Here is a 26186-nt window from a genome sequence, read left to right as displayed (position 1 = left end):
CTTTCTATCCATGATTTTTTTCAAGATGGGCGAGATTATTCAATGAAAAAGGTGCCAGGCTGAAGGACAAGTAGAGGAAAGAGACCATTTGTAAAGAATGAGGGAAATTGGAACCAAGACAGAGTTAGAGAAAAGCGTAAAATTCTCTTGGGTGTTTCTGAGTGTAGAATTCTGTGTAGTAGGTACGGTAAATACAATAATTATAAGCATACTTTCACACTGAGGTGAATTCTGTAGTCGAAGAGGGGGAAGAACTAAGAGGGAGGAGAATAGAAAAAGAGAGAGGAAGAGATAACATGAGAGAGGGAGAAAGAAAACGAGAAAGGGAGCGAGAGAGTGGAAAAGAGAGAAAGTGAGAGAACAAAAGAGAGGGAGAGAGAAAGTTAGAGAGTGAGAGAACAAAAGAGAGGGAGAGAGAGAGAAAAAGAGAGAGGGAGAGAGAAAAAGGGAGAGGGAGAGAGAAAGTGTGGAAGAGAGTGAAATGAATTGACAGAAGGAATAATAGAAGGCATCTTCCCTTAATAAACGTGAGACTGTATAATTTGGAATGAGAAAGTATTGTGAGCGTCTACTGTCAGCCATATTGGATTGTTTTCTGGAGGGGAGGGGGTTGGAAGGGCAACGAGCTATCCGAAAAATGTAAGCAGCAAATAGCCCGGAGCACTTTGAAATTAACAGTGGAGAGAAATACTAGACGCGTCATGATAGACGGTGTGATGGACAATGCAGGGTGGTGTGGAAGAAGTTGTTGAAAAGGGGAGGGGAAGATAGCTGAAAAGTGTCGTTTGAAGGGGAAGTGGGAGGTTTGGGGTGGAAGGAGAGAGGAGTCGGAGAGGGAGGATGGGTATGAAAAGATGAGGAACTGAATTAAATTGAGGAAACTGAAGTAAATGAAGGAGACGAGGGTGGAACACAATACAGAAAGAGATGGAGGAGGTTTTAAGAGTGAGAAGAGTTGATGTTTTGAGTGGTAGAGGAAGTGAAAAAGTGGAATGGAGTAAGAGCAGAAGAAAAGCAGAAGAAAATGGAGCAATTTAAGAGTGGACCGGCAGACGAAGAATAGGTCTGGAAATGGCAGCTGGAGAAGATAATGAGTGATAAGGAGGAGATAAATAGGAGTGATATAATATAAGAAAGGGGAAGATCGTGGAAGAAGAGAGAAAATTTTAGTTTTGTGTTGAATGGAACGGATAGAGAATTCATACAGAAGGGAAAGAGGTGAATGGTAGAAATAGTAGAGATTTTTTTTCTACTCTTAAGAGTAGTAAAAACTATTTATACAGTTGGAAAAAGAAGAAGATAGACTTGATCACAAGAAGAAGAGAACAAAGATACATGCGTCAAATGATGAAAAAGTTGAAATTGATCAGTGATAAGAGAAATGTAGAGGAGAGATAGATGGGGGAGAAGGAGGAGGAAGATTGAGAAAATAATGTTTAGAGAAGAGATAAGAAATGGGTGACTAGAAACGACTGTTGCAACATTTTAAAGAGAAACGAGTAAAGAATACCGAAATAGTGGATAAAGGAGTGGCCGTAGTCGAGTGGATTAGATGCTGGCTTTGTAATCCAAAGACCCGGGCTCGAATCCCAGCCCGGGCAAGTTATTTTTCTCGGGCCACTTCCGTGTTTCGGATGGACACGTTAAGCCGTTGGTCCCGGCTGCCTGAAAAACAAGTCGTTAGATCATGTCAGAGGCCCTGAAATTGATCAGTTGCGACCTGAAAACTCTGACACCAGACCTGAGCCAGCCAGCGGTCACACGATATTATTATTATTATTAGTGGATAAAAAGCCAACAAAGATATCAAGAAATGAACATAGATCAACGATCCAGGAAATAAGTCGATGACAATGGTAAGGTGATAGAGTGGGATAGAGAATGAAGGAAATAGTTTGAGAAGAAGATGAAGAACGGAAGTAGGGCATTGAGAGAACAAAAAACTAAATGATGAATACAGAAGAAATAGAGAAGCACAATAAAAACTGAGTAGAAGTATGAGGACCGAGTTGATTGAAATGAAGAGGATGTTTGGGGTAAGAGAGCAGAAAGCAGAATATAAAAACCGGAAAGGAAGAGTGAAGAAGAGAACTATGAAAACTATGAAAACAGTCCAAACAATAGAGCAGACGGTCTCTCGACCCGCTAAGAGTGGAATTTTCTAGATGGTTTCAGATTTTTTCATCTTGGTAGCTGCTGCACCCGTTCTTCCACCATCACAATTCAAGTGAAAAGAATGCAGAGAAGAGCGCTAATGAATATTTAAAATCCAGAATAATTCATGTTCTGAAAGCGTAATGTATCTTGATTGAATTGCATTCTTAATACTACTGTACTATTGTTAACGAGAAAAATCATATTTGACTTTAGAGCATTAGTATTTTTCATAGTTTCTTTTCTGAGAATAAAATTGATAAATTATTAAGGAGACAACGAGGTAGATAGTGGAAGACACAGTAGAGAAAAGAGACAGGTGATAAGAAGAAGTCTATCTCGAGGTAGAAAGAAGTAGAAAAAGAATGGAAGAAACTGAAAAGTAGAGGAAAATGAAAGGTGGTGAGAAGAAGTATATTTCAAGGTAGAAAGAAGTAGAAAAAGAATGGAAGACACTGAAAAGTAGAGGAAATTGACTGTTGGTGAAAAAACAGGTAGAAAGAAGTAGAAGAGTAATGGAAGACCTAGTGTGTCATCATGTTACAGGACTAGTTAGAAGGATTAAGGATTAGAATCCACATTGTATTTCATATTTTCTAAAACTACAGATAAAATGTCATGGTCATTATATATTTCTTCATTGTTGGATTAGCAGCTATGGAATAATGATGAGGTAACAATGTTTTTATTCATCTCAGAGTCACTCAATGATGAAACAGAAATGCTCAATTTGCTTTGACTGAAGCTAACTTGCTAGGCTATTACTAGTATTACAGAGGGAAATGTTACCCAAAAATAATAATAATGAGGGAAAAATTATTGTATTTGTTCAATTTGAACTGAGAGTAACAAGATAAAATTCTAAATAATGATCGTGATGCTCATCTTGCATTGAATGTAGCTGTATAATTTATTTATAATACAAAGGAGGATTTCGTTCAGAAATGATAACACGGGAAAGAAAATCATGAAAATGCGTCTAATTTGATCAATGAGATGGAGAAGGAGAAGTCAAAAGGATGAAAGACTCGAGAGTGTGAATTCAGGGGGAAAAGGAATTCATAGAATGAGAAGAAGGAGGAGAAAAGCAAAAGAAGAAGAGTTGGAGGTGGGGAGAAAATGAAATGCGGAGAAGGAGTCAGAACCAAAAAAGAAGAGGTAAAAGTGGGAAGACAACAAGAAACCTGATGGGATGAATGGATTTGAAGTGGGTATTGTTCCCTAATGAACTGAATGGGCTCCAGAGATGTATCCTTCAAGGATGGAGCGAAGTTTATAAAGAGACGAGAACGTAATGGTCTTAAGAGTATTCCAATTGAAAACGGAACGCAAGGTAAATGGAATTGGAGAATTTATTGGGTGGGAGGGAAAGTTTTTTCGTGTGACGGAGAGGAAGCTAGTGGATTTGAGAGAGGGAAGTTTCCCTTAGTTAGTGATTAGTGCGTCAGCTTTTTACTGTCATGGGAGGGTGAGGATGTGGAAGACGAGTGTATGAAAGAGAGTGAGAGAGAGAGAAAGTGGAGAGGTTGAATGAGAGACTGAAGAGTTTTTCAAGGGAAATGACAGAAGAGACAATAAAAACGGAAATGAAAATGCTGGTGCCCAATGTTGATTGTGCTAAATGTAATCTTCTGCGAGACAAATTAATTTCCGATGGTAGAAGAGAGAGAATGAGAGATAGAGTGAGAGAAAACTGAGAATGATAGCTTTCCCGTGTGACAGTAATTGCCTATCCTTATCTGACGAGTATGGAAAATGATTCTATCGCCTGATGAGTCCCCAGAAAAGTGTTTAATTAATGATCTTTTTTCAACTCTGAAGACCTGACTAACCTTTCTCACCATATTTTACAAGCTCATTGACATTTGAACTAAGGGCTCTCCTTTTAAACTTCTTCAGAGCTATTTTTATGATGATATTTTGCTTGAGTGACGTCATAACGGAGGATCAAAGGCGTTTTGTGAAAGGTTGTCTGGTCATTCTAATTAATACTTTCTGCCTCGAGTTTTTCAAATGAAGAAACTTTTTACTTAGGTTGTCCATCAAATTTAATTCAATGGTAGATGAGAGTTTATGAATGAACCTTTCTTTGTTCTTCTATTGCGTTTTTTAATAATTTGATAACAAAGAGTCTTGCTCAAAGGGTTTCAATATCAATCTGCGTAGTTTTTTCTTTTTCCATTCAACTGAGTCTAAAACTAATTACTGGAGATAGAATTATGGAGAATGAAACTTCTTCTAAATCAGGATATTACAAAAATATAATATTCACATAAAACCTATGAAGGTTATCGAGTAGAATTCAGGTTTCAGAGATTGATGCATTTCATTTCATTAATATATTTTCAACTTATGATTGACTTAGGGGATATAGTGATCTAGGAACGTAATGACTTAGCGCTACAAACCTGATATACTGTCATCTAGGTTAGAAGTATGACAAATCATATATCCTAGTATTGAAATATTAGTTTGGCTATTAGTAATCACTCTGAACTGGTAGCATCAATTCCAAGTCCAGTGACTGGGAATTCAAATGAGAATATTCATCTCTCACCATCACCATTCATACCTCATGCACAAGTCTAGAGTTCATGTTGGTATCACCCTCAGAAGAAAAGGTAAACAGAGCAGAACGAGATGGAATACTCTCGACACCATTAGTAGGCCTATTCATTGGAAGAACATAATAATTTTGCAATTTGACTATTAAATGAAACATTTTCTCAAATTCATTTTCTCACATTATGTACTATTAATGTTCAACAATATCAGATAAAATTAATACAAGGTATATTTTTCAATGGCTTCTTTACTCTATGATAATACCAGAGAGAAGGATAAACGTAAGTTCGTTTGTCTCTGTTATAGAGACAAACTTATAGAGATAAATAGAGACAAACCTATAGAGATAAATAGAGACAAACCTATTTGTTTGTCTCTGATAATACCTAGACGTTGTTGTGTCATGAGCTGGCTTAGTATTTGAATACCCCATTTTTCCGATTGTTATATTTTTCGTCCTTTGAAAAATTGGCTGGTATGGATATTGGAAACAATAGTTTCACAAACCGTTGATCTTGCAAAAAAATTCTCCATGACAAACGAAACTTTCAACTTTGATCCTGCAACAAAGCCGGTTTCTGTATAGATTTGCATTTTTCTGAAAGAAAGCTTTGCGCGCCAATGATTGGCTACGATCACTTTGTGGGATGAGCATTCCTATCTCCAGAATCCAATAAGAGGGATGAGCATTCCTTTCTGTTTGAGCGGCGCGTACTTTGAAAAGAAAGTTGAATTGACTATTATGATTGCGATGGATGGAGATGGAGCGAAAATGGAAAAAGATAAATTGTTTCGAAATGTTAATGAACCCAGTCGACTTTTGTTCGGTGGCCAACTTTTCAATTTGAATTGCAATTGCCTTTCCCGCCAGTTTTGCCAACTGCAGGCGATGAAAAAGTTCCTGGCCGTGAATTTTTGATTACTTTCTATTTATTTGACCGAATGGATCTGTGTTTCCATTTGGCTTCAATTACAACTTTGCCTTGCACTTGGGGAAGTTTCACTTTTGCAGATGGATAGGTGAGTCGAAGATTGAAGTATTATTGGATTAGGCGTGTATAGAATTTTATTCGAATTGAATAAATATGATTCCAACTATCAACTTTATATACTCACCAAATTATCACAAAAGATCCTAAGAGTAATTTTTCGTCCTAAATAATTGTATACCTTGAAGGTCAAGTTCAGTTCAATGTTGAGACCTAACCTCTAACCTTGAATGACACATTTACGATAATGAATTCTGCCTAGGGAGATCCATGCTAATCAAATGAATTTTTGAAACCTTGGCCTAAATTAGCTTTATTGTTATAGCCCTCAAACGTATTTCCTTAAATATATTCATCCAATTGTGGAACTTGAAATTGAAAATAGAACTTTGCATATTTGAGTGTGAGAAGAGATTGTATCTACTTGTGATGAGTTTCCTCTGGTTATGGTCTATTGTATGCATAGCTATTACCTATCTATAGGTTATGCGTTGCACCTATAATCGTTGATCTATCGTTCGATCTATATTCGTTGCTATCACTATTTGGTATTTCTTATTATCAAATACAGCGGAAAATAATTACCTCAGAGTTAAAGTATTTTTGACGTTCCAAATATCAATTATCACAAACTCTCTTAGGTCCAAACTCTCTTTTGGTAGAGAGTTAGTGGGGAGGATATTTTTAATATTCTTTCCGAAGAATGGACATTGATATGTCCAAAGCTCCGCCAATTTATGTAGATGCATAACAATATAATTATTATCTATAGTTATTATATTACAAATTGCTTTTTCATATCATATACAGTTCAATAAATATTTTCTTAGTCTATATTATGTAAATTGATCTATAATTTTGCTGTATTGTAAGCTATTGTATATAAGTGTATAAGCCAGTATATATTGTAATCTACATAAATAAAGTACTCAATCAATCAATCAATCAGTCCACTGTTCAACAACAGTTTTACTGTAATCCTAGTTTAAACCATTATCTGACTCAATTGAAACACATTATAATAAATGCAACCATATCTTGGTTCAATTCTAGATTATTTTAAATTTGGTTTGAACTACTATTGAGCGTGCATACGGGCAATAGTAGATAGCTGGATTATTTATTATATGATCCTACTAAGCTCAGTTCAACAACCTTAGAGCTGAAGATGCTAATAATTCTCCTTGTCCCGTTAACTTAACCGGCTGTCAGTTGGATAATTTTCACGGAAGGAACACGGCTGCTATTCTATGACATTGAGGCAGTCACCGATCAGATGGCAACACGGAAGTAGGTGACTAATGCAGAAGCAGGCTTCCTTCCGTCACTCGATTATTATTAAACAGACCACGTGATCGGGAAATGTCAACTTGTCGGCGTCAGCAGTTTCAAAGGTCAATGTCTTCTGGCGAATTATTTCTCTGGAGTGGATTTTGGCGGGGTCTGTTGTCGGGTTTTATCAATATTATTGTTGATTATTGAGTTGTGACAGGAATGCTGTTGATATTGTTAGATAATCGTTCTCAATTTTGATGTCAGTTACCATAAATTGTAAGGAGAATAAGAATTGTTAATACGTGAGAAAGTGTGGCAGGAATATTTTTTAATAATTGTCGGTGATGTCGATATTGGAGTGGAATTGTCGATGAATTGTTTTGATTTCGATATTTCAGTGAAATTTCTGACGACTGGTCCAATATATTGAAATTGTTGTAGAATTATGATGAATTGTTGATGACTATGTTATCATCGTTTATTTATTTATTCATTTTCAACAATATGGGAGCATAGGGGAAAATCCCAAAAATTGCTCCCCAATCAAAAATAAATTCCAATAATCATTAAAAAGAAGAAGAAGAGGAAGAGGATGAGGAGGAAGAGTAGGAGGAGGAAGAGGAGGATGAAGAAGTAGTAGTAGAAGAAAAAGAAGAAGAAGAAGAAAAAGAAGAAGAAGAAGAAGAAGAAGAAGAAGAAGGAGAAGAAGAAGATGGAGAAGGGGAATAGAAAAACTATTTTATATTTGTGAAGAAAAAAAATGTTATGAGAAACTAAATAAAATACTGAAAATTATGTTAATATGTTATGTTATTGTCAAAGAATTTTTGAGATGATGTAAAAGTATAATTTTCATCAGTGTTATGTGATTTAGAGAGAGTTGTTTGGAAGTTTGCAGCATGCAACATTATAATCATAGCATGTACAATGTATGGCCATACTAAAAACTCATTTAGTTCTTGCTCGAAAAATAGAACTTCAGAATAAAGCAATGGATTGAAAAAATGCACGGAATGCTGTCTCTGTGATAGAACATCCACAAGTAATTGACATGTGAAATGTAAATTTGAAAAGGTGCTTGCATGGGAATTCAATGAGTGAGATTATCATATAGTCTTATAAATCATGAGATGATGAGAATCATAAGATGAGATGAGATATGAATCATCTCTAGTACTCATTTGAAAAAAAACCTTGGAGTTGACAATGTGTAGTATGACTATCCCAGTTGGGTATGATGATTAAAACCCTTTTTCATGCAAAATCCTTTCACATGAATGCACATTTATTACATCTCATACTAGAAACAGTACAAAGGAAAATGTAATTGGCAGCTAGTATACGTCCCCCATCAAATTAGCCACAATGTAACACGTCCACAGAAACATAAAAAGGGAACGAAACTAGAAAAAATCCACTAAAAACTGTGTGACAACGACAACGGAATTGTGTTATTTCAATATTTCCTCGTATCTAGGGATCAAAATTGAGTTTTTCCACTCGTCAGCTGTTTTCCCTATGTGGATAGGACAGCGAATTTTCTACCGTACAATAATAAAGTTGGCTTCTGTTGCAAACAGATTTTTGTGATGCAGTTTTCGATCCAATTCTGTGATGCAATATTCTCGCTCTCTAATCGTGTGATGATTGCATTCTCCCAACATGCTCTGCTTTTTCATATTCTACTCATATTTTCGTTTCCCTAGTGCGTTATGTCCCTTTCTAAATTATTTTCGGATCCTGTTTGGTCCAATGATTTTCGTGTACTAAACACAGAAAACGTTCTGTTCCCCATACTAATATACCTATCATTTGTCACTGAATAGATTATTTTCGGTTCTTGTTTGGTCCAATGATTTTCGTGTGCTAAACACAGAAAACGTTCTGTTCCCTATACTAATACACCTATAATTTGTCACTGAATATACATCATTTGTCTATTGAAATGAATAGATTCATCTCTTTTCATTTTATATCAAACTTGTTTTCAATCTACTCTTTACTTCTTATTATACCCCCTTAATGTTTTTTAATTACAATTTTCCCCTAACTAGTTCAGTCTCACATTAATCCTCCACTCATCATTCATCCTCCTAGATAGGTTTGTTTTCTTCTCACTTTTGTGTTTGATAGAGTACGAGACAATTATATTAGTACTCGTATCATTCATACTTCCTCCTCAATTTTTTTATTCATTTATTTATTCATTTCATACCACAATCGCAACATCAAATTATGATTGAAAGAGAATTAACAGGATAAACCCAAAACTGTTTTTCTCCCTAATCTTGATAAATGTTCTGAATTCCATAATCGAGTCGGGAGGGATGCATGTGACGGCATGTGACATGACGTGCAGTGGAATAAATTGGAATGTAGTAGAATTGGCAAGACGGTGATCAGAAGAGGGAGAAAGAGAATGTTAATGAAGAGAGGTGGTTGAGAAAATTAGAAGAATAGTAGAAAAAAAGTTACAGTTGAAGAGAGAAGTAGACTAGAAGAGAAAAAAAGAGGAGAAGGATCAGGATGAATTGTAGGAAACGTAGTTAAGGTAAGATACGGTAGAGGTTAAGGTAGTTAAGGTAAGATACGGTAGAGATTAAGGTAATTTGTAGTTAGCGAGGAAAGAGGGAAGTGGACTGGAAGGGGAAGAAGAGGGAAAGGATGATGATGAATTATAGGAAACGTAGTTAAGGTGAGGTACATTAAAGTTGTGCGAAGTAAAACCTCACCAAGGTTGTAAAACCTTACCAACTAAAGTGTGTAGAATGTGTGTCAAGATACAATGAGGAGGACGTGCTTTAAAATGATAACAAAAGAATTAAAGAGAGAATTAAATTATGAAGGAGAGAAGAAAGGAGAGGAAGATCAGGAGCAAATGGCGGTAGAGTAGTGGGAGCAAAATATGAGATTTCTGAGATTTCCCTATTATGTAGATTAGATGAGAAAAAGAAATAGGGGAATAAAGAGAAAAAGAGGAAATGAAAGAGTCGAAGATGGAAAAGGGAAATTTTATTTTTTCATTTATTTTTTACATTCAACAATACTCACATCAAATATATGATTAGAAAAGGATCAACAGGCCTAGCCCAAAACTGCTCCCTGTCCGAATTTTGATAGTAGTAAGCCAATGTCTAAAAGGTAGGTTATGTTGCTTCTCTTTGAATCAAATTCCGGGTCTAGAAATATACAGAAATTGTGATGTGGCTGAGGTTGAGAAATAGTAGCTGGTGTAGAGTGGTGGGAGATAGAGGATGAAGAACGAAAAGAAAATTGAAGAAAGAATGTGGACAAGATAAAAGGATGAGAATAGAATGTTAAATTGGAAGACAGATGAGGAAAAGTGTGTTGATGCTGAATAGCAGTTGTAGAGTGGTGAGAGAGGAAGGAAGAAGGAGAAGAAGATTGAAAAAAGAATAAGGACAAAAGAAAAGCATGAGAATAAAATGTTAAATTAGAAGACAGATGAGGAAAAGTTTGTTGATGCTGAATACGATGGAGAGGGGTAGAAGCTGAGACGTTATAGTAGGATGAGGAGAAGGAAGGAATGGTAGGAGATGAAGGAGGAGAAGAGGAAAACAGGGAGAAAAACAAGAGAAAGAATAAAGAAGAAATTGTAGAAGTCGAAAATGAGTGAGAAGAAGAGTGATGATCAGTAGCAGTGTAGGAGCTGACATGTGATAGGACGAGGATGAATGAGGAAGAACAGGGGGGAAAACAAGAGAGAAAATAAGGAAGAGGAGGAAAACAGGAAGAAAAACAAGAGAAAGAATGGAGAAGAAATTGTAAAAGTAGAAAATGAGAGAGAAGGAGAGTGATGATCAGTAGCAGTAGGAAAGATGAAAGATGATAGGACGAGGATGAATGAGGAAGAACAGGGGGGAAAACAAGAGAGAAAATAAGGAAGAGGAGGAATAAGAAGAAGAATGGAGAGGAAACGAAGCTGTAATTGTGTTAGCAGTTTCAAATTGAATAGCAGCAGCTCTGTTGCGGATGGCTGCTGACAGCTGCATGCAGGGCTGCCAACGTCACGCCACCAAAAGTCTACCCTGTCAAAAGGAGCATACAAATAACAAGGGTGGAAATAGGTTGGCTAACCTGACGGTTTCATAGTTCTTCTGATGGAACGATAGTTTTTGATCCATGAGTCGGTGACGTAGTTTGGGGAGTATGGTTTTTTTTTGTGGAAGTTTTCGATGTAGAGATTAGTTGAAGTAAAGTAGTTAGGGGAATACGTTTTTTTTAGTGGAACTTTTCGATGAAGAGATAGTTTTGATTCAATGGATGGAATTACCTGAGGATTTACACTATTTTTTCCGATGAAGAGATAGTTTTGATTCAGTGGATGGAATTACTTGGGGATTTACACTTTTTTTATACTATACACGTTTTGGAAGTGGGATACGTAAGTATCAAATCAATCGATTTTGTAGTTTTCAAAGAAACATTTGCAACTTTTTAAAATCAAATTTGTAACTTAATCAAGGAATGTGTATTTGAGGGACAGTTTTCTTCTTCCTCATGATAAGAGTTGTGAATTCTATTTTGATGAATGCTGTACAAGGCTTTGAAGACACTCCGGTTCAAATTGAAATTAATTATTTCGACTGACTGACTGACTGGTGAAACAGTGTAATACACCCTAATAAATTATTGGCAGTGTCTATGACTACTCAAAACATTAATAGAACTGGAATGTTTGGGTGCTTCTAGCTAATAGGACCACCTTGAGTGGATCTTGACTATTCTATTCCTATTTATTTACTTATTTATTACTTTCAAATTTCTGAATTGATATAGGATTGATATTGATTCTGTAGTAAAAAAGTGATTGAATGTGGCAATATGCGGTACCTATCTTGGAAAGAGTTGTTCATGATATTCAGTGTTATTAGTTCAATCGTTATTCTCCTATTAGGCTCTTCTCAAAAGGCTCTTCCAAAAACTGATCCTCTCAAATATTGATACATACGATAATATGTTCATATAAGGGTTCATGTTCACTCCCCTATGCCTAACAGAAGACTCCCATTAGATGAAACAAAGGCCTGTACAAAGGGCCATGTGCATCATCTACGTTTAACGCTAAACCACGTTTACTTGCAGATATTGTTGCATTTTCATAATGTGTTCCATATGAGGTTTTAAACGAACGAAATGACATTACTCCTTTTAAACCGAGTATTTGCATACAAGCCTAAGAAATACAGAATAATAAATCATATAACAGCGGAATTCAGAAAACAAAATCAATGGCTTTCAAAGGTAAATATCCATCCAGAACCAAGATAGAATTGAATGGGGAGATAATAGAACAGGTGAAAAATTTCAATTATCTTGGCAATGATGTAACCTATGATACAGATAAAGATATTCATAACAAAGTATCAAAGTTCCAACGAATATGTGGCAATATCCATAGAAACCTCAAAAATAAAACAAGGCAGGATACTAGAATCAGATTCTTCAATACCATCGCTGTACCAACGCTGCTTTACGGAAGTGAGAATTGGATCCACACACGTAGAGTAGACAGCAAGATTCAAGCGGCAGAAATGAGGTTTCTAAGAAGTGTGTTTGGCTGCACTAGAGCAGATACAATCAGAAATGAGGAGATAAGAAGAGCTTTATCTGTTACACTTTTACATGGAAAAACCATTCAAAACAGAATGAATTGGTGCAGTCACTTGAATAGAATGCCTCCTAGACGAATACCTTTGGAGGCTAAATGCTATAAACCTACTGGGAAAAGAGACGTGGGAAGACCGAGGAAAAGATGGGTGCCGGAACAGGTTCTTTAACAAACCTAATCCTTGAAGTGAAGAAGAAGAAGAAGAACAGCGGAACTCTCTTACCAGAGAGAAATGGCTATTCCAAATACTGTTCCTTTCAAATTTTGATACGTATTTTCAAAAAAATAAGTGACGTGTTGACTTCCACTGTCGGATAGAAGATTCTCATTCCATGAAACACATAGGCCTATACTGAGAAGTCCAGAATAATAATCATATCACAGCGAAACCAAACCCTCTAAAAACCTCCAGAAAAACCTTCATATTGCAGAAAGTATAGGTACGACGTTGATACAGTAATGAGATCTGGGGAAATATGAATAAGACAAAGAAAAACTGGTAGTTGCTGGGGTAAAGGCATCAAAGAATACATATTTCAACATCGTTCCTCCTGTTAACTCGCAAAAAGGCTGACAGTCAGCAAATCGACTTACACCAAGGCCAGCCTGGGCTTTCCCACACTCATCATTTATGAATTACTTTTGCAGCATAGCTCTAAATCTGCGGCCTTTTCAGTCAGCTCCACAAAAAAATGTCCAATGTCACGAATTCATAATTCAGCAACCCTGCTGACAATTTAAAGTCGGAATGAACACAGAAGTGGTGTCCTTACAAGTGTTGACGGTCGTCTAAAGAGCACTGCCACCCGTGAAGGGGATGAAAAATTCATGGTTGCGGTTTCCCATTTATAATGAGGTCTCAGTGGAGGATTTCTCTGCAAGGGATACTCTCGGAAATACTTCTCTTACTCTCACTCACTCTCTCTCTTTCTCTCTCCTGCAAATATAATCTCTCTCTACCTCTCTCCGGCCGCCTTTCTCTCTTGAAGACTCTATCTTTCTCCAATAATCTTCTTCTCTCTACGCTTGTTACATTTATATCTTCCCTCTCTCTCTCTCTCTCTCTCTCTCACTCTCTCTCTCTCTCTCCCCCGGCTGCGCCCTCCTACCACCTAGGTAAAAATAAAGGTAGCTATCTTATTCTATTCTATTCTCCATTACAATCTCATTGTAACCCACTCCTTTACACTCCCTCTAAATCTGAAAAATGAAAAAAATGATTCATTTTACGAAGTTAGGACTTTTAAGCCCTCTCCACACGTTTTGGTAGAGAGTTGATAGTGGGAAGGATATTTTTAATATTCTTTCCGAAGAATGGACATTGATATGTCCAAAGCTCCGCCAATTTATGTAGATGCATAACAATATAATAATTATTATCTATAATAGCAATAGATATTAACGATCAATTATTAACGATAATAACAATAGATAATTATTATTTATAGTTATTACAAATTGCTTTTTTCATATCATCTTATACAGTTCAATAATTATTTTCCTAGTCTATATCATGTAAATTCATCTATAATTTTGCTGTACTGTAAGCTATTGTATATAAGTGTATAAGCCAGTATATATTGTGATTTACATAAATAAAGTACTCAATCAATCAATCAATCTCAATCTCACTCTCTCTCACACTGCAACTCACTCTCTCTCCAACACGTGTTATCCTCTCCATGTCTATCGTTCCAATCTATGTTCAGTTCACCTTTTCCCCCCATTTCTCTTTATCTCTCTTCATGTCACTCTTTCAAACCTCCATCGTTGTTTTTTCCTCTCCTCAAACCTATACCCCACCCTTTCTCTTTCTCTTCCTCTCACACTATCTCTCTCTCTTTTCTCAAGTTCCGTGACCTACTGTATGATGGATAGAAGTATCTCTTATATCGCCCTATTTATATGTTTGACCCACCCTCTCCTAACATCTTTTCACAACTCTATAAATAGCTGTGGAATTCATATCCTTCTCTTTCTTAGTCCTAGAAGATTATTCTCTACCAGGAGTTCTAATTGTCTGTTCATGTGTTGAACTTTATAAACCAATGTAATTACAATGTTATATAGTCTGGGTCCTGTAGCTTTGCCTATTGGCTAGACTATAATACTACCCGTTCAAAAACGTCAACCTTGTAGGGAGCATCCTCCATCTAGAATCAGAGATCCAGGCAAGTTTTTCTAAAAGTAGGAATATCACCCCTGAGCCATACCTTGCCTATACATACCGTTTCAAAGTCACGGAGGCAAAGCTACAGATGCGTACTATACTGTTGTTAACATATCTCATCTTATTCCAACGTGTATTTATTTATTCATTCATTGTACAAAATACTAAAATCATAATATAATTATGACATTGAAAGAAAAACTAGACTTAGCCTGTACTATTTCTCTCCAACGTTCGATGATTATCAGAGATTGAAGCGAAATGGCACTCACTCACTGACTGACTGACTGACTCACTCACTCACTCACTCGCATAACTAAAAATCTACCGGACAAAAAAACGTTCAAATTTGGTAGGTATGTTCAGTTGGCCCTTTAGAGGCGCACTAAGAAATCTTTTGGCAATATTTTAACTCTAAGGGTTGTTTTTAAGGGTTTAAAGTTCGTATTTTAGCATGTATATTCTTTTTCTCCCAATCTCTTAATTGTAATTTGAAATTTTCATATCATATGTTACTATAGAACTATAATCTGGATAGAGTACCTCTTCGAAACAGTTGTTAACACTGGCAACTAAATTAATAATTTTGTCAGCTTGGCATTAAGTTGAGTTGACTTTGTTAGGTTGGCACCAAGTTGAAGATTCGAATGCATTTATCGCGGAAAAATTGATTGGGCAATGCTACTTCAATCCTGGGAATATTATATTACTAGCCGTCAGGCTCGCCATATCCGTTTAGCCAGACGTTTAGTCTGGACCCCCGACTGGATTGTCCTAACATATGATAAAAATGCTCAAATGGAAAATGCAGGCGAGCGAAGCGAGCCTGCTGATCTCATTCTTGGACGATCCAGTCAGGGGTCCAGGGGGCGGAGCCTCCTGGCTAGACGGATATGGCGAGCGAAGCGAGCCTGACGGCTAGTGTATGATATAATATATGTGTTAGATTAATGGTTGATTAAATAGGGTGGAATAAATGGTAGTTTTTCTCCACGATGCTGTTGAAAACTAATTCTCCAGTTCCTGCAATTTTGAATTCTCTATACGATTAAATATTTAATAGAATCATTATATCCCATATACTTAATTTCCATACACTTGCAACCTTAGCAGATATGATTTTCAATCAACATGACTCAAGTAATCTATCTTGTTATTATATTCTATGGTTGAGGTCATTCCATTATTATCTTCCTGTAGCTCTCCAACTTCCAATTAGTTTTGCTTCTCTCCATATTACTCTTATTCTATTTCTCACTCCTTCTCTCTCTTTCTATTACATTGAAAATGTTCTGTGTTGTCAGCATTTTATCTGTTAATGAAAACAATATAAAAACTTGTCATGTCAAGTCACTTCGCCTCTCAATGTGCGCCTAGCGTCAATGTAACATCTCTATCAAAAGTTCCACATAGTTTTCACGCTCATTTACCCTTTTATTGAAACATTTTAAAAACTTTAAAACATTATGTTTAAACAAATAAATTACTTTTCAACAAATGTTTGGTTACTACAAGTTTTTATATTGTTTTTATCAATGTGAATAAAGTAGCCCATATAAGTGGAGTGATATAATTTTATCTGTGTATGAGCTGGTATATATTGTAGGTAGATCCACATAAATAGAATAATCCTATCAATCATTTTCAAACTAAATCTAGGACAGTCTCCAGACTTCATATCCACTCCCGTTGCTCTCATTCTCTCCCTCGATCCATCTTTTTCTCCAGCTTCGTGTTCGCTTTGTCAGTTCGCTTTTTTTTCCTCTTTTCTCGGTGTTCCGTTCTCTCTCTTGAGTTGGATTTCTGAGAGAACAGGGGGGTCACTCTTGAGGGGTCTAAATTTGTTGGCGCATTAGTGTAGGTGGGATGGTTATTGCTCGCTGACTCAAATGTGAGGTCCAACCCAGTGGCATGACCTATGACCTACGCCAGTCTCGTTTTGCTTCACTGACATGCATCAGGGTGGTAGGGTGGATTAGTGGAGTTATTCTTGGAGAATTCCAAATGTCTTGAATTTGGTAGATCGTGATTTCTGGAATGGAGCTATCAGTCATGATGCAAGATCTTAATTTGATTTAGGTCTTGATAGCAGTTAGTAATCTCCCCATCAACTGTAAGCTATTTCCAGTTTGAATTTAGCTCATAAAAAGTCACTTAATCCATTCTGAGTGGATTTGAATTGTGCTCAAGTCCCAAATTCTCCTGAATAAAGACTGAATATATACTTGAAATTTGAATCTCTAACCTCAATCAACTTCACTAGATTTGTCTTGATTATAGTTCATCAGATGCAAAGATTACTGGAGAAACTTTCCCTGTAGCTTCTCATATTAGGCTTGTCGTATAGGCTATTGAGATGCGTCTTGATACGACGTTACCCGAGTCTGCTAGATGAGTTAATATCTTACTATAATGTTCACATTAAAACAAAGGTAGCACGAGTGAAGATTGTTATATGCTCATCATTAACTCATCTAGCACGTGACTCGGGTCACGTCATGTCTAGTCACGTCGCGTCTCAATGTGCGCCTAGCCCTCAATGTAACATCCCTATCAAAAGTTCCATATAGTTTTCACGCTCATTTACAACTTGATTTTGACATTCTTAAAAGTGCACTCAAGATATTGTGATTACTGTCGAATACTGTTTGTATTTGTTTGATCGAGGAATGCTGTGGATGTAAACTTCCAAATGCAGTATCACATATTTTGAATTCAGTGGCGTCAGAGACAAATGATTGGCGGTATCCTTACTCTATGGAAACGTTGATAATGTACTATTTAGAGCCTTGAAAATTCACATTCAAACCACTCAAATGCAATAAATTGAGTGGGAGCAGTAGTAGAAAATCATGAAAATTATTATTTTAAGAATCTTGAATTCAGTAAGCCAGATCTATGACTGCAGTCTCTAATTTCAACAACGTTCAGAATAATCTTTATAATTATTTTATATTACAAACAAGGGTTATATAAACGTAGTAGTTGAGAAAATCTGTATAGAATAATCCAGTGCTCCATGCCTCCATTGCAAATTTCAGCAATGTTTAAAAATCCTTATTGACCAAACGAAGTGAGGTCTAAAATTCAAGTCGACGGTTTGGCATTTCTCTTTAATGTTTAAATGTTGTTATGTTTATATATTTATATGTTGCGCATTTATGGCGAAACGCGGTAATAGATTTTCATTAAATTTGACAGGTATTTTTCTTTTTAAATTGCGCGTCGACGTATATACAAGGTTTTTGGAAATTTTGCATTTCAAGGATGTAATCACCCTTATAAGGAAAAAGGAGCCTCCTTCATACGCCAATATTAGAGTAAAAATCAGACTATAGAATTATTCATCATAAATCAGCTGACAAGTGATTACACAGATGTGTGGAGAAGCCATTCTATTACTGTATTTGTATAAGGTCTATAGTTTCAATCAAAGACATTAAAGAGGTATGCATCTTTAAGCTGGGTTTACACCAAAGTTATTAACAAAATGGTTATAACTTAATCCTTATAGATTCTATTAGATTGAGCGGAAGTTGACAAACACATATGTTCATCATGTGTATGATATGTTATGTTCAATCTAATATATAATCTGAAAGAATTGAGTTATTAACATTTTTTTTAATAAATTTGGTCTAATCGCAGCTTTAAGGTCTTTGATTTCAATATTTTGTTTTGCAGTCATGGTATTATTATGCGTGCCCATCAGTATCAATATTCTCACATTCGAAAAAACTAATTCAATAGGTGAATGAAAATAAACAAATGAACTGAATAATGCTGGAGAAATTATAATATTTTTGATTCTAAAAAAATAATTTTCATCAGATAGAAAGATCATCACTGAACTGGATGAATTATATCATATGGAATACAAATTCAAACGTGAACTGAGTTTGTTAACATTTAAAACAGTTGACATCTGGTACTTGTGGATGAGAATACTGCGTGAGGTCTACTGTTCACAGAACTACTAGTATTTAATATTACACACAAAAGGTTCATGTAGAAGCGTAGTAACTCTGATAATCTGTGAATAATAAGTACTCTGTTGAATTATGATAGGAGGGAGTGAGTATGATACTAAGTAGGAACTGATACTAGGAGTTGTGAGAAAAGAGGAAGAAAACTCTTTTCGACTAGATTAAGTCGTGATCTATCTCGTGTATCTATTAGTCAAGGAGCCTAACTGTCTCCCAAGTCACGATCCTTCTAGAAGTCTAACCGATCAGCTCAGCGTTTTTAAGGCATCACCCGGATAGGAAAATCCTGGAAACGCTATTTTTCATTGTGCTTCGTAAAGAATAATATTAAGATTAAATCAAGAGATTTAGAGTTTTGTGTTGATGTGATGCATCAGTTGCATAATGTTGATGCATTAGTGGCGAATTTGAAAAATTTTGCATTCCATTCAGGAAACGATTCAACCAAATTTGGTGTTGCGAGAATTCAGATTGCTCAAGAGTGGATATCCACTGGAAAGAATATAATAGTTATTTTTGCAACTAGTGCGCAAAATGACAGTTTGCCGCACCGAAAGAAACGGTTACGCCTACGGCTCGGGCGGAATGGCTTCTTGAGTGCAGCAGTGGAACTTTGCGCACGTATTTCACATTAAATTTTTCCTACAGTTACCATTGAATATGAAAAGTGGGTAATTATGGGTAAAATTCCCTGAAATCCATCAAATGTTTTTCTGTGTAATTTTATTATTAATAAAAACCTTAATTTATTTAGAATTGAATAATATAGTAGTAAATGAATGAAGGCGGCTGTGGCACTCATGTGGTGGCTGTCGCTGTCATCCACTGTTGTTCACTGCCTTCATATAATTATATTATTATGCACTACAACACTATACCACGGTCAGTGCAGTTACCAACTTAATTTTGATTTTCCTGCACTGGTGCTCCATATAACCTACTAACTATTTTGCGTTGCCATGTTGCAAATCTGGAGTGCAGAAAAAATTTTCCCGCACTAGAGCGGAAAAGTGATTCTTTGCGTTCTGTAATCAGTGCAGGAATGGCCACTTTTCAACGTAACTGTAGGAAAAGAATATTTATGATTAAAACTCCAAATATTTTGAATTTTCTGTTGCATTGATGCATCATGCATGAGTAGCAGATTTGTTGAGGTGCGTAAAAACGTATGCGCCACGAACACGTGCATTTCACTCTACATCAGCTGATGCTATGTTATCATATCTGTATTTGTACAGAATCAGTAACATACTGATATAGTAAGCTGACGGAAAGCGAAATGTCCGTGTTTATGGCGCGAAAGTCTGTAAGCATCTTAAGAATTTAGTTTGCATCCCATTTTTCTATTCACAAACCATTCAAATAATCTCGTTTTTGGGCGAATAAATATTTTTTCTAGAGAGAATATTACAATCATACATGAAATTAATCAGTTTCCATCAAGAATGAATCTTTCCAGATGGATTGATTGAATAAATCCAAGCTGACCAAACTGGGAAGAGTGTATTTAGAAAAATAAACAATAAAGGCAACATATGAATTCTTTCTCAATGGAGGGAAAATGCAAACAAATCCAAGCTGCCTGCTGCCACTTCCATATTTGAATTGGAACCGATTTCCCGGCTCTGAGTGGCTTACATCAAGGGTGTACTGTATTTCGATCTCCCAAAATCTCTCTGTTTCATTTTAATCCCGACGTTTCTCTCTCTTTCTGTGAATACATCTGCTCCATTAAATCCATATCTTCTACTCCTTTCACGTCTTGTTCTTCACCACTTTCTTCTCCTTCCTCTTCTTTTTCGTCTCCTCTCTCTTCGTCAACTTCATTTCCATCGTGTTCTCCTATCCTCCCATCTACCGATTCTTTCTCCTATTGTTTCTTCACTCGATCACACTCCTCTCTCTTTCTCTTCTTCTCTACTCCACTCTTCTCCCTCTTAATCTCCACCCTCTGTTTTTATTCCCCTACTTTTCCTTCTCTCCATCTCTTCCCTTTTTTCACCTTCACCTTATCCTTCTTGTTCTTGTAGATCTTCTTCTTCTCAACATCCATCTTCTCCTTTCCCATCTCTCTCTTCTTCTTCTCCTTCTTCCCTCCCCTCTTCTTCGGTCTCTTGTCATTTTTTCTTCTTCTTCTTCTCAGTCTCCTTTTTAATTTTTTATATCTCGTATTTTTTCTCTTCCACCTCCTATTCATCTTCTATTTCCTCGCCTCCTTCTTTCCCTTTTTCTTCTACAAACTCTTGTTTTTCCCCTCTTCTCATTCCTTCCTCTTCTTCTTCTTCTTATCGTGAATCTTCTTCTCACCTCCTCCTCTCACCTTCTCCCCTCTCCCTCCTCCATCACCCACACTTCTTCCACCTCCCCCACTTTTTTCCACCTTCACTCACTCATCCTCCTCCTTCGCTTCCAACTCCACCTTTACTTCACATCATCCTGAGGGTGAGGTACCTTCACCTTCTTTTCCTCTGCTTCTCACTCATTCTCTGCCTTCATAATATTATTCATCTCTTCCTGTATCCTCCTTCATTTCCTCCTTTATCTTCTTCACTACCTCTTCCTTCTCCTCCTCCTCCTCCTCCCTGCTCCTTCACTTCCACTTTCTCCTTCATCTCTTCTGTCTCTCACTCATTCTTTGCCTTCATATATATATATATATATATATATATATATATATATATATATATATATAATATATATATATATATATATATACTTTCTCTCCTCCTGTATCTTCACCACCTCTTCCTCCACCTCCAACTCCTCCACCTCCTCACTGCTCCTTAACCACCACTTTCTACTTCTTCATACTCTTCTGCCTCCCACTCATTCTTTGCCTTCATATTATTCTCTCTCCTCCTGTATTTATTTATTTATTTATTTATTCATATGCAAATACAATTCAGGTAAAAACAACAGGCATTTGCCCAAAACTGTTTCAAACCTTAATTTAGAATGCACAGTCTAAAGGTTATGCTACTTACGTAACTTAAATGATAATATTATTCGTACACAATTTTGAGTCCAAAAAATTTATCTACTAAAATTTTGAATTTATCAGATTGATCAATTTCCAAATACAAATCTAAACAAAACTCTTCCTTCATGATTGCAAAAAATATTATCTTCACTACCTCTTTCTCCTCCACCCTCTCCTCCTCCTTCGCCTTCTTCTTCTTGTCATCCTCCTCCATCACCTCGCCCTCCTCCTCATCCCCCTCCTCCTCCTCTTTCTCCATCTCCTACTCCAGCAATCCTTTCCGCTTCAACTCGCACCTGTCATGTTTACCTGAGAAATGTACCCGGCAACTGGGCGCATTAAAACGCCTGAATCAATACAAGCATCACTCTCACCCCTTATCCATCCTCACCCCTAATCCACCCTCACCCACTAGTCAATGTCACGTCAGTCAGCATTCCCTATCTCTACTCATTCAACTAATGCTGACTGGTTAGAGTGAGACACACACTAGTATTCAAGTAGGCCTCCTACTCTATTTGATCTGTGACGTCATGCTGACGGTTACAACACCTCCAATCTCTCATTCCGTGTTCTCATATTCAGTTTCGGAAGCTCTATTTGCCCCACTTTTCCAGTAAGGTCTACTTTCATGAAGTTTTTTTCTATTTACCGCACTGTTGCATCATGGGAATATTTTTCAGCACGTCCAACCTGCTTTAATTTTTTTTAGCTTTCATCAAATTATTAGTTCGGAAGATTTTTCGATACTACTTTTTTAATGCGGTTTATTTCTCAGTGTTTTTTCTTTTTCTCCGCTTTGTCATGCAAATGACTATTTATTCCATTTATTCATTGATACAATAAGTTACATAACCTCCAGCTACATTTGGACTGTTGTATAAATTAGAATTGGAACCGTTTTGGGCGTGAGCCTGTGGTACTTTCCTGTAAGTTGTATAATTCTGATTGATTGAATGAATAATTGAAATAATATCATCAAAATGATAAGTAAATGAAAAAGTAAGGTTACCGTACCTTGTGCTATCCCTCTCTCAAATTTAGACAGGGTTACACATAGTCCGAAATAGTTTAAGTCTTTAAATAAATGCAATATTCCTTCTTATGCACCAATCATACATTCGCCCTACATTCTATTGAAGTTCATTTATTATTAGATACATCATCACATGAATTTCACATGACCAGCCTCTGACTCACGACTTCTATTTCACTGGAATCGCTTGATTTTTGGATTGCATTCCTTTGCAATTACTCATTTCTCTGCATGAGCTCTTGTTTAATGAAAGTCGTACGAAATGTGAGAACGTGCATTGTTCTTCTTCTTCTTCTTTTCCTTCCCCTTATGCCGCTAAGCGTCGGGTGCCTCCAGCCATTTCTTATATTGCACTCTATCCTGGGCCATCCTCCTAACGTCCGTCATTGTCTTTCCCTTTCCAGCCGCGATACTCGCCACATACTCGCTCCATTCCATCCGTGGTCGTCCCCTGCCTCGACGTCCCTCCGGTCTTGCTTCCATTACCATCCTTGCTTTTCTTTCCTCCCTCATTCGTGTGACATGTCCATACCAACCTAAAGCTTTTCGTTGGACAGAAATGATCAGCTCTTCCTCCTTTAGAGTATCTCTGATCACTCCATTTCTCACTCTTTCTCTCCTTGTCTTTCCAACGACTTTTCTTAAATATCTCATTTCTGAGGAGGTAATTCTACTTTTATGCTTATCTAGGAGTGTCAGGCATTCTGTTCCATACATTAGGATGGGCTTAAAAACTGCTTGATAGATTTTCATTTTTGTTCCCTGGCTTATCTCTCTTTTCCCAAGTAGTGTCCTGCTTATTTGGTAGTATACCTGGTTAGCTTTCCTTACCCTATTATTGATTTCTTCATCAACCTTTCCATCTGTGAAAATGACCGTTCCCAAATATTCAAAGTTATTCACTCTTTCCATAGATTTTCCATTCCACTTTATTTCCATTTCTGCATTCCCCTGCATCTTAGATATCACCATTACCTTACTCTTATCTGTATTTACTATCATTCCCTTGTCTCTTATTGCACTACACCATTCCGTGACAGAATTCTGAAGGTCCCTTTTGTTTGTTGATATCAATGCAATGTCATCCGCATAGATAAGTGCTTGAACATACACAGGACGGAGCTGATGATTTCCGACTTTACTTCTACTTGTTCTTCTTTTACATATTTTCAATATTTGGTCCATCAGAACTATGAATAACAGAGGGCTGAGGCTGTCTCCCTGCTTGACGCCCTTATCCATTTTAAACTCTCCGGACACAGCACCTCCTATTCTCACAACTCCGGTTACGTTCTTGTACAGGCTCTTGATCCTTTTCATTATTTCATAAGATGCCCCCGCCTCCCTCAAGGCTGACCACAGGTACTCTCTAGGAACAGTATCAAATGCTGCTTTCAAATCCAGGAAGGCCAAGTAGGTTTCACCAGCGCGGCTCAGTCTTTTGTCCATGACTTGTCTGATAGTAAATATATGATCACTGGTCTGACGATCTCTTCTAAACGCCGCCTGTTCCTCCTCCAGTCCCTCCTCCACCTCCACTCTAAGTCGTCTTTCTAGTATCCGGGAATAGATCTTCAATACTACTGATGATAAGCATATGGCTCTGTAGTTCTCACATTGAACTGAACTACCTTTTTTATGTATGGGAACAATCACATTTTTCTCCCATTCTGATGGAATTTTGGCATACTACCAGACATCTTTACACAACTTCCATATCCAGTTAGCTACTCTTTCCCCTCTATATTTGATGAGTTCGGGTGTTATACCATCATATCCAGCTGCTTTTCCCAATTTCATGCACTCTATGGCATTTTGAACTTCTTGAAAGGATATCTGCATTTGCTCTTCTACTTGATCTTCTTCATTAGCACCATCAATAGGTCTTACCTCCTCCTGAAATGCCTTTTCATAGTAAATTCTCCACACCTGCAATACATCTTTCAGTTCTGATTTCACCCTTCCCTCCTCATCAATCACACTTCTCACACGCTTTCCATACTTTCCTCGTAGGGCTCGAACTGTGTGCCAAAATTTATTACTCATTGCTTGACTGTTTTCCTCAATTTCCCTTCCAAACTCCTCCCATGACTTCAACTTAGCCTTTCTTACTTCTTGTTTGGATTCTCTTCGTCTTTGTACATATTCAGTCCAATCATCTGCATTTTTAGTTCTGAGAAACTTTTTCCATGCCTCCTTCTTCAGTCGAACCTTCTCTTTCACCAAATCGTTCCACCACTTGGTTCTTTTTACATGCTCTCCCACTACTGTCTTTCCACACACTTCCTCTGCAACTCTCAACAGCGACTTCTTCAGTAGGAACCATCTCTTCTCAATATTTTCTTCTGAGCTTCCATCAATTTCTTCCTCCTTCCTCAAGAGCTCCTCAGTTATCAGCCTTTGATATTCTCTTCTGTTCTCTGCCTTCTTCAATTCCATTATCTTTATTTTCTCATACTTGACAGATTTATACTTCTTTGGAGGTCTAATTTGTGTGTCCATAATCAATAGTTTGTGCTCTGTACTGAGCTCCGCACTCCTGTACACCCTCACATCCGTTACCGCATATCTGAAGTGCCTTGAGTATACAAAATAGTCAATTGCACTTTTGACTCCTCTGTTGGGTGATTCGAATGTGATTTTATGGATACTTTTATGGGGGAAGAAGGAATTTCCAACTAACACAGAACTCCAGCATTCTCTTGCCACTACCATTCAGTACCGACTCTGCTCCATGCTTCCCTAGGCATCCATGTCCTATTGTGATATCATTGCCTACCCTCGCATACCAGTCACCCATAATTATTATGTGCTTTGCATACTGTCGGGCCTTATCAACTGTTTCCTGTAAGGCTGAGTAAAATGTCTCTTTCTCTAGTTCAGCCGAGTCATCTGTGGGAGCATATATTTGTATTAGTGACACCCTTTCAGCAAACTCTAAATCTGCAGAAATAATTCTAGAGTTTACTGCCGTCCAGCTCACCATTTTTCTTTGGCACTCATCACTTAGTATAATGCCCACTCCTTCCTTTGCTCTAGCTTTCATTTCCACCCCTGAATATAGAAATGTGTATCCCTTATCTAAAGCCATCTCACCACATCCTTTCTTTTTGGTTTCACTAATGCCCATCAATTTCAATCCATATTTCTCCATCTCCTCGACCACCTCACACTCCTTTCCAGCAATAGACGTAACGTTCCATGTTCCAAATTTCATAAAATTGCATTTCCGTTTTTTTTCCTTAAGTCCGGTCCTGTTCCGAGGCTCGTTAGTCTTCTCTGAATCCGAGGTTATCCGGCGTGTGGGGGATTAGCCCAACGACGCCTTCTTTGGAGTACTTCTTTGTCTGCCTCCTACCCTTCGACCTGTCCGGCTTGGGTGGCCCTGCTGGTAGTTAC

General features: G+C 37.1%; 1 protein-coding gene across 1 annotated transcript in view; it reads left to right on the top strand.

The window, feature by feature from the left end:
- Positions 1–26186, top strand: part of LOC111057668 — a gene marked incomplete in the record, with an annotated part of 246580 nt that overhangs the window by 73434 nt on the left and 146960 nt on the right.

The sequence above is a fragment of the Nilaparvata lugens genome, chromosome 8 (genome assembly GCF_014356525.2).
Source record: "Nilaparvata lugens isolate BPH chromosome 8, ASM1435652v1, whole genome shotgun sequence".
Lineage (NCBI taxonomy): Eukaryota > Metazoa > Arthropoda > Insecta > Hemiptera > Delphacidae > Nilaparvata > Nilaparvata lugens.
This window is presented reverse-complemented; position numbering and strand designations above follow the sequence as displayed.